The sequence below is a fragment of the Procambarus clarkii genome, chromosome 50, assembly GCF_040958095.1.
Source record: "Procambarus clarkii isolate CNS0578487 chromosome 50, FALCON_Pclarkii_2.0, whole genome shotgun sequence".
Classification (NCBI taxonomy): domain Eukaryota; kingdom Metazoa; phylum Arthropoda; class Malacostraca; order Decapoda; family Cambaridae; genus Procambarus; species Procambarus clarkii.
Window position 1 is genome coordinate 26,343,784 of NC_091199.1, and position 14,402 is coordinate 26,358,185.

Consider the following 14,402-nt stretch of genomic DNA (forward strand, 5'->3'; position numbering starts at 1 on the left):
GTATGTATGTATGTATGTATGTACGCATGTACGCATGTATGTATGTATGTATGTATGTATGTATGTATGTATGTATGTATGTATGTATGTATGTATGTACTCATGTATGCATGTATGTATGTATGTGTATGTATGTATGTGTGTATGTATGTATTCCCAATCACGTTAAAGACTCCCCCTCTATCATCCAATTAAAGAGAAAAACAACTATGTACTAAATAATCGACTCCTTGTAACTTTAATTATGCTGACCTTCCTATCTGTATTCAGACTGAGCCTACCATCATTAAAGGTGATAATAACGCTAGACATAGGAATATTGGTAATTCGCAGTTCAGTAATCGTAACGGCAACCAACTGTTGTCACTATTAGGTAGTCACGATGATGCACAGATTGTGGGTGACCTTGAACCGACGAATATCTACGGAGGTATTCTTGATCTATGTCTCGGTTTCAACGTCTCCCACACCGTGTGCGCCTTAGCAATAGTGCCAGATATGGCGTCTGATCATCTGGCCATATTAGCCACTGTAAGCATTGGAAGCTCTATCCTCCCTGGTGGAGTGTTCAAGCGGAAGAGGCTGACTGTGCCCATCGATCAACGAGACAATCTTGTTGCTCATGTGTCAGATTGGTGCAGTTCATCTGAGCCTTCATCAGTTGAAGATTTTAACAATAAGCTCACTGGTACTATCGAGCAGTTTATAGAATCACTTGATCCATCGTCCAGGCCACGTAACCCAAATTACACTGGTCATAGCACTTATGTTTATTATAATGATTCTAAATTGCATGCACTAAAACGCACTGCCAGAATAATTGGACTAGCTTGTAGAAGGACCCGCACTGCTGAAAAGCTTAAGCTCTTTCAAGCGGCTCTGGCAGAGGCCAGGGAACGTATGGTGGAGCTGAGGCAGACAGACTGGGAAACTTTTGTCCGTGGTCTCAATTCTCACACGCCACTTAAGTCGGGCATGGAAGGATATCAACAATGCCAATGGGAAAAATGCTGCAGAGATCTCGTACCCTAATCCTCTGCACAGAGCAAATGAGCTTGTTGATGCTTGGGCCACGACTTCCAGCTTTGACAGTCTTCCTCTACCCTCACAGAATGAACTAAATAATAGTATACTGATAGGGCAAGGCTCCTTGACTTCATGCGTCATCAAGAGGATGACTATGACATGCTTTTTACTGAATACGAACTAGATTCTGCTCTACATAAAGGTAAAGCTACATCACCCGGGGAGGATGGAGTTACTTACGGCATACTGCATATGCTTCGGCTAGTTCCAGGGAATCCCTTGTTTCAATTGTATAATATGAGCTATGTAACTGGGGAGCTTCCTAAGTCATGGACCAACAGTGTTATTATTCCCATTCCTAAGCCTCACCAGCCGAGTGCTTTTCGCCCAATCTCCCTCACTAGTTGTCTCTATAAGTGTCTTGAGAGGATGGTTCTCAACCGTCTCCTTTACAAAATTAATAATATGTTGTCTCCCCAGATATATTGCTTTACGCATGGAAAGAGTGTACATCACTGTATTACCACATTCCTCACCCTGCATACTGATAGGTCATATACCACTTTTCTAGATCTTAAGTCAGCCTTTGACATTGCTAACCCACACGTCATTCTGAGAGAACTTGCTAAATTGAATATTGGAGGATGGCTTCTACGGTGGATAAGAGGCTATCTATCCAACAGGAAGTCTTCTGTACTGTTCCAGGGGCATAGGCGTGTAACGAGAGATTTTGAACTTGGCACTCCACAGGGAGGTGTCCTCAGTCGTACTCTGTTCAATGTGTTAATCAATGCACTTTTAAACTTAGTAACTAGAAGGTCCAGCGAACACATTATTAGCTATGTGGATGATATACTGATCCGCACCAATGGGTATACCAACACCCAAAATGTTCTGAACTCTGTATTGTACACATGTCAGGAACTATGCTTAGTCATCTCAGTAGAGAAAACAAAGATCCTGAACCGACACCCACCCAGACGGGGTGGGGCCCTTCGCAAAATGCAGTTGGATGATGGCTCTCTGCTCGACTATGTTACCAGATACAAATACCTTGGTCTTGAGGTTCTACTGAATCGCAATGTTTTAGCCAGACTGGGTCGCCAATGTAGAGAGAGGCACCGTGCTCTCAAGGCTGTGGCAGGCTGTGGCAGGCAAACACAACTGTACCGTACAGTGTTATATATTTATTTCAGTTTGAACAATTTTTAACATTAAAGGATAAATTCTTTAATTGATTGAAATTGGTTTTAACATTCGAAATCTAATTTGTTGATGTTAAATAATATAAGGTTCAAATTTATCAAGATACATACTTTAAAACTATTTCTATTTGATACCAACAGTATCACGTTAAGAGAAGCGTCTCGCCTTGCTAACCCAAGTATAAAATATATAAAGAAACGGTGCAACTGTACTGGTATCTGGAGTACAAATATATGTCCCCTATTTAAAGAAAAATAAACTGCACCAATCACTGCCACTCCTCACACCAATGCAACAATAAGGAGAGTGATAACAGTGCTTCACATTCGACAATCTTAAATTATTTAACAGATGACGAGATAATGAACATTGGAACAAATGTACAGCTCTCTGACCTTCACATAAAATCTGTATGTCACCTCATGAAACTGTGCCAAGCGTAGAAGGCCTTCATGACCCAGCGTTGTAGCGGGACCTCTCCTGGCCAGTTACAATTGGTGAATTTATTCAAATTATCCAAGTTGATGGATGTCACTGGGGTCACCAACCATCAACGTTTCCAACATTGGAGTAACTGGACAAATTAACATATACGACACCAGGCATAAATTACCATCCAAATCTACTGCAGTTATCTTGTGTGCTCTTGCTAATTGCCAGGATGATAAGCTGATATGCAATATAATGAATGTCAGCAGACACAGGGACTCAAGTATGAGTGGGGTATATGCTGTTGCGTTTGCTGCATCACTTGCAAGTGGTGTAGATCCGGTGAACCTCGTATGATGTGCAGAATGAGACAACATCTTCAAGAGAACTTTAATGGAAAGTGTCTCATCTCATTCCCTGCAGCTCAGACACTGAGAAGAAAACGAATCATCCGGTCATGCTCGATGGAAGTGTACTGCATTTGCAGAAAGCCAAATGATTTGAAGCTGATGGTATGCTGTGACCGTTGCAATATTTGGCACCATGGATCATGTGTAGGTGTTACAGAATGTAATGATGATTCGTGGATTTGTTTCTTGTGCGCTAGCAACTTGTGAATTATAATTTAAAATAATTAATTAATACATTATTATTATTATTATTATTATTATTATTATTATTATTATTATAACCTTACCAAATGCTTTGCTGAATCAAATAATGTTATTACTTTCAATGTGTTACAAGAGCATAATTAAGTGCTGCAAGTGTCAGGTCTTTTATATAGTCGGTATTTGTTATATTCTGTACTCTTTTTATGTTATTTAAATTTCAAATAGAAATAGCTTTTAAAAGTATGTATCTTAATAAATTTGAACCTTATATTATTTAACATCAACAAATTAGATTTCGAATGTTAAAACCAATTTCAACCAGTTAAAGGATTTATCCTTTAATGTTAAAAATTGTTCAAACTGAAATAAATATATAACACTGTACGGTACAGTTGTGTTTAATTATGTTTTGTGATTCCTTTGGAAAAGGTATTTGTGCACCAATTACTACTAGGTCATTATGAGATATGCTGAATGTTGTCAATATACCATCTGAATACGCTTCACTTTGCGTTAATCATTGAACGTCCTAATGATTAAGGTCCCCAAAAGGACTTAATCAGACATCAGTGGATATTTTTACTCTCCCTCTCTCTCAGAGCATCCCCTTATGTGTTGTATGTGGGTGCTGAAGTTCAGTCTCTTGTCTATGTATAGGTGAAGGAACTTTCCATAATTGTTATTGCTAATGTTTACTTGTAATACTGGGTATATACATCCAGTCCAGTGTTCTTACCCTCGACCGCGGCGAGGGTAAGCCGCGGCCGTATGGTCTGAAACCCACAAATATTTACAATGGGGGGGGGGGGGGGTGGATAGCATTTCTTCTTCAAGCACGCGCACACAAATGAACTATGTTACTTAACTGGAAGCACTCGTACAACATAATTTACACGATTTCTCAGGATTATTATACTTCTTACCAGTATATATATACAGTATAGTACCAAGGAGGTTCTATGAATTTTGTGGCTAGCTCCTCAAGATTGTAACTTGCTTAGATAAATAAATTGTGTGTTCAGTCCCTAAACCCATTATGTGGTAAATTAACTAAACTAAAAACTATAGTATGGCGACGAAACCTGAACTGCATAATGTAAATAGGGATTAACCAGAAAAAGATATAGGTGAAGAATAACACCAGGTAACTGTAAAGCTGCTGCCCAGTTGGGTGGGTGTGGAGCACATGACTGTAAAGCTGCCGCCCAGTTGGGTGGGTGTGGAGCACATGACTGTAAAGCTGCCGCCCAGTTGGGTGGATGTGGAGCACATGACTGTAAAGCTGCCGCCCAGTTGGGTGGGTGTGGAGCACATGACTGTAAAGCTGCCGCCCAGTTGGGTGGGTGTGGAGCACATGACTGTAAAGCTGCCGCCCAGTTGGGTGGGTGTGGAGCACATGACTGTAAAGCTGCCGCCCAGTTGGGTGGGTGTGGAGCACATGACTGTAAAGCTGCCGCCCAGTTGGGTGGGTGTGCAGCAAGACTAGTAACTGTGTGACTCACCATAAATGTAAAGTGCCTTGTATAGTGACTGTTGTGAGCCTCTTGTTGAATCACTTGTGACACAAAGATTACTGATGTGTGTATTTGTGGTGGTGATTAAATATGTATGTGTATGTATATATGTATACGTATGAATATGTACATGTATGCATAAGTATGTGTACATTAATAATTTTGTAACTAGCGTCAAAAGATTGTTATTTGCTTAGCTAAACGAACTAGAGGGTTCAGTTCCTGAACCGATTATGTGCCTGTGTAATCCTTTACACCACCGCCCACGGGATGGGTATTATGGGGTGCATAATAAAGAAAGAAAATGAATGGACCGAACCCCACAATTCATTTAGCTAAGCAAGTTACAATCTTGATGAGCTAGTTACAAAATTCACTATAAGTCGTCACATCATAAATGGGTTCGAGATGGACCACAAGTAGTGCATTACATAATTTATCAGTATTGTGCAGCCTGTGATCCCCGCCTGGCTGGATACTGATACCTAGGTAATTTTCATGTGTCCGGACACCGGCGATAAGGTGGTATTATTTATTTAACTTAAGATATATATATTTTTAAATGTTGTCACATTAACGGCTACATCTTCCTTTCTTCTGACATATAGATTTTTAAGATTAATTAAAATATATGGAAACTAATTATACAATTTATTGGCTGGTGTGCAGGGCTTCACACTCTCAGAGCAAGCCATCGAGTAACTATCAAAACGCATATATCTTCGTTTTCACTTCAGTTATATTTATGACAAAGGATTTTAAATGTAGCCTATATTTCTACCTTTCTGATGACATAAATACTTTCGTTAATTACAATATCTAGATAAAACTAACATTGATATTCAAAAGGTTGTATATTTTCCATCAATGGAGAGCATCAGCCAAGAAGGCTTCTTTAAAATATGAATATCTTTCCTCACCCAATAAGATCTAATCTCTGAATAAAACGCAAAAAACGACTTGATTGTAACCTATCCACCACTGCCAATTGGATGGGGGAGAGGGGGTTATGTGTAGGATAAACATTTCAATTGTGACACTAGCCCTCCATATAAATCAGTTGCTTAAATTATAAACTGTACTTGTGGTCGGTCTCGAGCCCATTGTTGATGTGACAATGTGTATTGACTTTTGTAACTAGCTTATCAAGATTATAACTTGCTTGGCTATATGAATTGTGGGGCTCAGTCCCTGAGCCAATTATGTGCCTCTGTAACACTCCACTATCGCCCATAGGATGGGTATGGGGTGCATAATAAATGAACTAAACTAAGCTCTGCCTTTTTGATAACATATACAATTATAAGCTTTATTTGTGAATCTCAATTAATTAAACAATATATCACAGAGCCTGTAGGGTTCGGTGAGATGAGTGAAGAGACATGGGAGATTTTACATAAGTACAGTACATGGTAGTTTAAGTAGCGAACGCATGTCAACGAATAACGAGTATATATAGCAAAACTATTGTCCTATGAACTAGGCTTGGTCACCTCAGTAGAGAAAACAAAGATCCTGAACCGACGCCCACCCAGACGGGGTGGGGCTGTTCGCAAAATGCAGTTGCATGATGGCTCTCTGCTCGACTATGTAACCAGATACAAATTCCTTGGTCTTGAAGTTCCTTACTGTACCGCAATGTTGTAGCCAGACTGGGTCGCTAATGTAGAGAGAGGCTCCGTGCTCTCAAGACTGTGGCAGGTTACCATCCAAGCTATGGTGCAAATGTGAGAATTGTCAAAATGATGTATCTCTCATATATTAGGTCGCTGATTGATTATGCTGCACCCATGCTTGCTCTAGTGCCTGAGAGAATGCTTGGAGAGCTGGAAAAGATGCAAAACGAAGCCATGAGGATTATCCTCGGATGCCCCCGTACAACTAAATTACTAAACATGAGGAAGGAACTGAATATTTCATGTGTAAGTGATTGTATCACTGAAATTAATGCTTTAATTGGTATCAAGATGCTTAGGCTAACCCACCCTAACCCCTGCACTGAAGCCCTCCAAGCCTTCTTCCTTGAAGATCAGCATCCCTCCAAATGGGTTACGGTAACTGCCAATGTGCTCAGAATGTATAACTTTCATCACCCCTACCAAGAGAGACAACAACAACACATTCCTGCCTCATGGGAGATCACTCCTTTCCAAATTACTGTCCCCCTTTCCCACCCAAGAAGCTGATTAAAGAACAGTCCTTGCTTCGACAAGAAGCAAAGTACAATGCCTTAAGCCAAATTGATGCTTTAGTCAGAGAGCGCTCCCTTTCCCAAATTATTTACACTGATGGATCCTTGGATCAGTCCTATGGTGCAGCTGGAAGTGCAGTTGTTGTGACAGGGAGAGATGGTTCCATCTCCCATGAGTGTGGAGCGCGTCTAAGTAACTGGGCCTCCACTCTTCAAACAGAATTGGTTGCCATAATCCTTGCACTAGAGCGCGTATATGAATCCAAAGTTGACACGCTAATTGTAAGCGACTCCTTGTCATCCTTGACTGCCCTCAGCTTCCCAAGGCATAACTGTGACGTGCTTATCTCTGAAGCTAGACACAGATATAGTGAAATAATCAATGATGGAGTCAGAGTTTGTCTCCTGTGGATTCCTTCCCATATTGATCTCCGAATGCATCTAGTGGGCCATATATGAATGAGCATTCATTTAGGCCCCTTAACTCGACGTTTGGTTCATCCCACAGCGCCAGTTCTGCTTACCAAAAATGGCCCACTAGATACTCAGACTTCTAGATGTTACCACTGCTAGGCTTAGGCTCGGCTACAAGTACCTCTGGGAGTTTGTAACATCTGCTGATTTACATTTGACTAAATGTAAACTCTGTCAGCAGAACTATTCGCATACTTTGCGTCATTATATAATGGAATGTGAAAAAATTGCGGAATTTAGAAATAACACCATCAATAGTGTCCAAGAAATGTTTAAGTACTTCATTCATAATGATGTGCTGCCCGAAATTTTAGCGAAGTATCCAAAATTTGCTTACTGTAGGTAATGCATGCACATGACTGTAAAGCTGCCGCCCAGTTGGGTGGGTGTGCAGCAAGACTAGTAACTGTGTGACTCACTGTAGATGTTAAGTGCCTCTTATAGTGACTGTTGTGAGCCTCTTGTAATGTCACTTGTGACACAAAGATTATTGATGTGTGTAATTGTGTGGGTGATTAGATATGTATGTATATGTGTATACGTATATATATATATATATATATATATATATATATATATATATATATACATGTATGTATGAGGGTGTGTACATGTGTATACAACATTGATAATTTTTTAACTAGCGTCATATATTGTTATTTGCTTAGCTAAACGAACTAGAGGGTTCAGTTCCTGAACCGATTATGTGCCTCTGTAATCCTGTACACCACCGCCCACGGGATGGGTATGGGGTGCATAATAAAGAAAGAAATTGAATATGAAGTCGATTTAACTTCCAAACATATATTTTTTAATAAATGTTAAATGTTTTCTGGCTAGTTATGTTAGATTTTATTAAAAATACGTATTCTACTTGTTAACATTATAATTTAAATTTGTGATAATTTGAGCAGAGAAGTGCGACCCCTGGATATGCCAACAAACACTTTCCAAACAACGATATATCTTGGATAAGTCGCTCCACAACATTGACGCTTGGACCGTCGACTTCCTTTGATGCTACTTATTTAATAATGAAATTACATTAGTTTGGAGTAAATATATGTTTTCTCTTGTTCTGCATTCAGCACCCACATTATAGTGAGTAAATATACCATATTACTTCATTACTTAAATAATGCTATGAGGGTTTGAGTAGCTTTGGGTATTTAGTGCACAGAATCTCCAATAGATGGGGCGAGAGTCGCCCCATCTCTCTCACCCAAGAGAGAGTCGAAACTTAATTTAAAATTGATATATCTTTGTCCTCGAACATGATATATTTCATTTGGTGCAATCATAATAATGTTCATATCTCGGTCTTTCTGGAGGCATATAAGATTTTAGGCTTTATTAGCGAATCTTTGTTAATTATACAATATATCGGCAAGTGCGTAGGCGTCTGCACTCCATGCCCGACAAGCTACTGAGTGCTACTAAAAAAACATATGTATCTTCACTTGAGCTATAAATATGTCTATTGTAATGTATTTAAAATGAAGCTCTTATTTCTATCTTGCTTAAGACTTATAAAACATTTGTGTTTATTAACGAATTTACGTGAAATAAACATTGATCTGAGAGAGAGTTGCTCTGTCGTTCAGTCTGTACGGGGTGGGAGCTCCGTAATTTTTAAAATACATGTATCTTCATTAGAACTTTAAGTATGTCTATGGTAAAGTGTTTAAAGTGAAGCTTATATGTCTGTCTTTCTTGAGACATATAAAACATATATGTTTATTAACGAATTCACGTGAAATAAACATTGTTCTGAGAGAGAGTTGCTCGGTCGATCGATCTGTCCGGGGTCGGAGCTCTGCTATTATAAAAGTACACGTATCTTCGCTTTAAATTTAAATATACCCATGGTAAGGTATTTAGAATAAAGCTTATATTTCTATCTTTCTTGTGACATATAAAACTCTTACGTTTATTAAGGAATCTGCGTGAAATAGGCATAGTTCTGAGATGAATGCTGCGGTTTGCGAGCTCGACAATGGACGCCATACATATCCAGTGGGTGTTATTGGACCCCATACCCATTTTATGGGTGGTTGGAGCCCCATACCTATTCAATGGGGGGTTGGAGCCCCATACCCATCCTGTGGGTTGTAGTGGACGCCATACTCATCCTGTGGGTGGTATTGGACCCCATACCCTTCCTGTGGGTGGATGTGATCCCCATACTCATCCTCTGGGTGGATGTGACCCTCATACCTATCCTGTGGGTGGTATTGCACCCCTTACTCACCTAACAGGTGGTAGTGGACAATATACCGATCCTGTAGTTGGTATAGTAGACACAATACCATCCTGTTTACAGTAGTTTACCCCATAGACATTCCAATGAACCATCGTTTTCTGTTAGCGTTCCTACAAAACATCCTTTAAAGATTTGTAAAGCACAAACTATGGTATATAATATTGATTGGTGAAGGACTGTTATTCTATGTAATAATTTTTAGTGCTTATTATAATTTACTAAGAACAACTAATATTTCTCAAAACAAAACTACGAGCCTTCAATAGGAAGTAGCTGATCTATAATATTCTAAGAGCATGGACAATAGTAGGTAAATTTTACAACCCATGTGGGACCTGAAAAGTACAATTTTCCTTATAATTGAACCAATCACGACTATTCTGCTATCTAGGTTGACGGACGGGTACTGTGAGACGTAAATTGGTACGGGAGGAAGAGTTTGGGCTTTGGAAAAAAAGTAACTGGGAATATATCACATATTTACTAATTCATATTCAACATATTGACTTTAAGAATTAAGTCATATATGTGCTGTCTTGTGTGAGAACGGGTTGGGGGGTGACATGATAGAGGTTTGCGGGTGGATGAGTGGACATAACAAAGGGGATATTAATAGGGTATTAAAGGTGTCAACTCGGGACAGAACACGAAACAATGGGTATAGGTTGGATGAGTTTAGGTTTGGGAAAGACTTGGGTGGGTGCTGGTTCGGTAACAGTGTTGTTGATTTGTGGAACCAATTGCCGCGTAGCGAGGTGGAGGTGAGGTCCCTCGATTGTTTCGGGCGCTGGTTGGACATGTATGTGAGTGGGATTGGGTGGTTGTAGAGGGGAGCTGCCTCGTATGGGCCAATAGGCCTTCTGCAGTTGCCTTTGTTCTTATGTTCTTATGTTCTAATAACAATAGCAACAACAGTAACTACAGCAGCAAAAGTAACAACAGCAGCAACAGTATTAATAGCAGCACCATCAACAGTAACACGACCAGCCACAATAACAACAGCAGCAACAATAACAACAGCACCAACAACAACAGACACAACAGCAGTGCCACCAACAGTAACAACAGCTGCATCAGCAACCATAACAACAGCAGCACCAGAAAGAGTAAAAACAGTAGCACCAGAAAAAGTACCAACAGTAGCAGCAGCAACAGTAGCAGCAGCAGCACCAGCATCAGTAACAACAGCAGTACCAACAACAGTACCAACTGCAGCACCAGCAACAGTAACAACAGCAACACCAGCAACAGTAACAACAGGAGCACCAACAACAGTAGCAACAGCACCGCAACAGTAACACCAGAAGCAACAGTAACAACAGCAGGGACAGTAACAACAGCAGGGACTGTAACAACAACAGCAGCAACAGTAACAACAGCAGCAGCACGAACAACAGTAGCATCGCTAACTGTAACAACAGCAGCACCAGTAACAAAAGCAGCATCAACAACAGTAACAAAAGCAGCACAACCCACAGTAACAACAGCAAAAACAGTAACAACAACAGTAACAACAGCAGCACCAGCAACAGTAACAACAGCAGCACCAGCAACAGTAACAACAGCATCAACAGTATCAACAGCAGCACCAGCAACAGTAACAACAGCAGCAACAGTATCAACAGCAGCACCAGCAACAGTAACAACAGATGCACCAAATGCAGCACCAGCAATAGTAACAACAGCAGCACTAAATGCAGCACCAGCAACAGTAACAACATCAGCAACAATAACAACAACAGTGTCAGTAACAACAGTAAAAATCGCAGCAACACTACCAACAGCAGCACCAACAACAGAACCAACTGCAGCACTAGCAACAGTAAAACAGGAGCTCCAGCAACAGTAAAAAAGCAGCAAGAGTAACAACAGCAGCAACAGTATCAACAGCAACAGTAACAATAGCAGCAACAGTAACAAAGCAACAGCAGTAATAACAGCAGCAACAGCAACAGTAACAACAGCAGCTACACCAACAACAGTATCATAAGAAGCACCACCAACAGCAACAACAGCAACAAAAGCAGCATCACCAACAGTAACAACAGTAGCAACAGTAACAACAGCAGTAACAGTAACAACAGCAGTAACAGTAACAACAGCAGCACACTAACAGTAACAACAGCAGCAAAAGTAACAACAGCAGCAACAGTAACAACAGTAGCAACAATAACAACAGCACCATCAAAAGAAACAACAGCAGCACCAACAACAGTAACAACAGAAACACCAGCAACAGTAACAATAGCAGCACCAGAAAGAGTAACAACAGCAGCACCAGCAACAGTAACAGAACAGCACTAGCAACAACAGCAGCACCAACAATAGTATTAACAGCAGCACCAGCAACAGTAACAACAACAGCACCACCAATAGCAAACAGAAAGAAAAAACAACAGCTGCAGCACCAGCAACAGAATTAACAGCAGCACCAAAACAGTATCAACAGCAGCACCACAAACAGTAACAACAGTAGAACCACAGAAGTAACAACAGAAGCAACAGTAACAACAGTACTAACAGTAACAACAGCACGAGAGAAACAGTAAAAAAACAGCAGTCCCAACAACTGTAGCAACAGCAGCTCCACGAACAGTAACAACAGTACCAACAGTAAGAACAGCAGCAACAGTAACAAAAGCAGCAACAGTAACAACAGCAGCTCCAGCAATATTAACAACAGCAACACTAGCAACAGTAACAACAGCAGTACAAACAACAGTAACAACACCAACAACAGTAAAAACAACAGCAACAGTTAAAACAACAGCCACAGTATTAACAGCAGCAATAATAACAACAACAGCAACAATAACAACAGCAACAACAGTAACTACAGCAGCAAAAGTAACAAAAGCAGCAACAGCAGCACCATCAACAGTAACACGACCAGCGACAATAACAACAGTAGCAACAATAACAACAGCACCAACAACAACAGAAACCACAGCAGTGCCACCAACAGTAACAACAGCTGCACCAGCAACCATAACAACAGCTGCCCCCTAAAGAGTAACAACAGTAGCACCAGAAAAAGTACCAAGAGTAGCACCAGCAACAGTAGCAGCAGCGGCACCAGAATCAGTATCAACAGCAGCACCAACAACAGTACCAACTGCAGCACCAGCAACAGTAACAACATCAGCACCAGCAACAGTAACAACAGGAGCACCAACAACAGAAACAACAGCAGCAACAACATCAGCACCAGCAACAGTAACAACAGCAGCAACAGTAACAACAGTAGCATCAGTATCAACAGCCGCAGCTACAGTAACAACAGCAGAAGTAACAACTACAATCAAAACAGCAGCATCAGCAACAGTAAACACAGTAGCAACAGTAACAACAGCTCCAGCAACAGTAACACCCGCAGCAACAGTAACAACAGCAGGGACAGTAACAACAGCAGAAGCAACAGTAACAACAGCAGCAGCACGAATAACAGTTGCACCACCAACAGGAACAACAGCAGCATTAATAACAACAACAGTGTCAGTAACAACAGCAGAAACAGTAACAACAGAACCACCAACAGTAGCAAGAGCAGAAACTACAGCAGCATCACCAACAGTAACAACAGCAGCACCAACAGTAACAACAGCAGCAGCAACAGTAACAGCAGCAACTGTACCAACAGCACCACCAACAGTAAATACAGAAGCATCAGTAACAGCAGCAACAGTACCAACAGCAGCAACAGTACCAACAGCACCACCAACAGTAAATACAGAAGCATCAGTAACAGCAGCAACAGTACCAACAGCACCACCAACAGTAAGTACAGCAGCATCAGTAACAACAACAACAGTACCAGCAGCACCACCAACAGTAAATACAGTAGCAACAGTAACAACAGCAGCAGCAGTAACAACATCAGCAACAGTAACAACAGCAGCAACAGTAATAACACAATCAGCAACAGTACCAACAGCACCACCAACAGTAAATACAGCAGCAACAGTAACAACAGCAGCAATAGTAACAACAGTAGCAACAGAAACAACAGCAGGAACAGTAACAACATCAGCAACAGTAACAACAGCAACAACAGTAACAACACCAGCTACAACAACAACAGCAGCACCAACAGTAACAACAGCAGCAACAGTAACAACAGCAGCAACAGTAACAACAGCAGCAACAGTAGCAACAGTAACAACAGCAGCAACAATAACAACAGCAGCAGCAACAGTAACAACAGCAGCAACAGTAACAACAGCAGCAAAAGTAACAACAGCAGCAACAATAACAACAGAAGCAACAGTAACAACAGCAGCAGCAACAGTAACACCAGCAGCAACAGTAACAACAGCAGCAACAGTAACAACAGCAGCAACAATAACAACAGCAGCAGCAACAGTAACAACAGCAGCAACAGTAACAACAGCAGCAGCAACAGTAACAACAGCAGCAACAGTAACAACAGCAGCAAAAGAAACAACAGAAGCAACAGTAACAACAGCAGCAGCAACAGTAACACCAGCAGCAACAGTAACACCAGCAGCAACAGTAACAACAGCAGCAACAGTAACAACAGCAGCAGCAACAGTAATAGCAGCAGCAACAGTAACAACAGCAGCAACAGAAACAAGAGCAACAACAGTAACAACAAAAGCAGCAGCAACAGTAACACCAGTAGCAACAGTAACAACAGCAGCAACAGTATCAACAGTATCAACAGC

At 40.8% G+C, this 14,402-nt stretch overlaps 1 protein-coding gene across 1 annotated transcript in view; it reads right to left on the reverse strand.

The window, feature by feature from the left end:
* LOC138351625 (ficolin-1-like) overlaps nucleotides 1–14,402 on the reverse strand; it is a 228,286-nt gene that overhangs the window by 73,535 nt on the left and 140,349 nt on the right. The window lies entirely within an intron of this gene.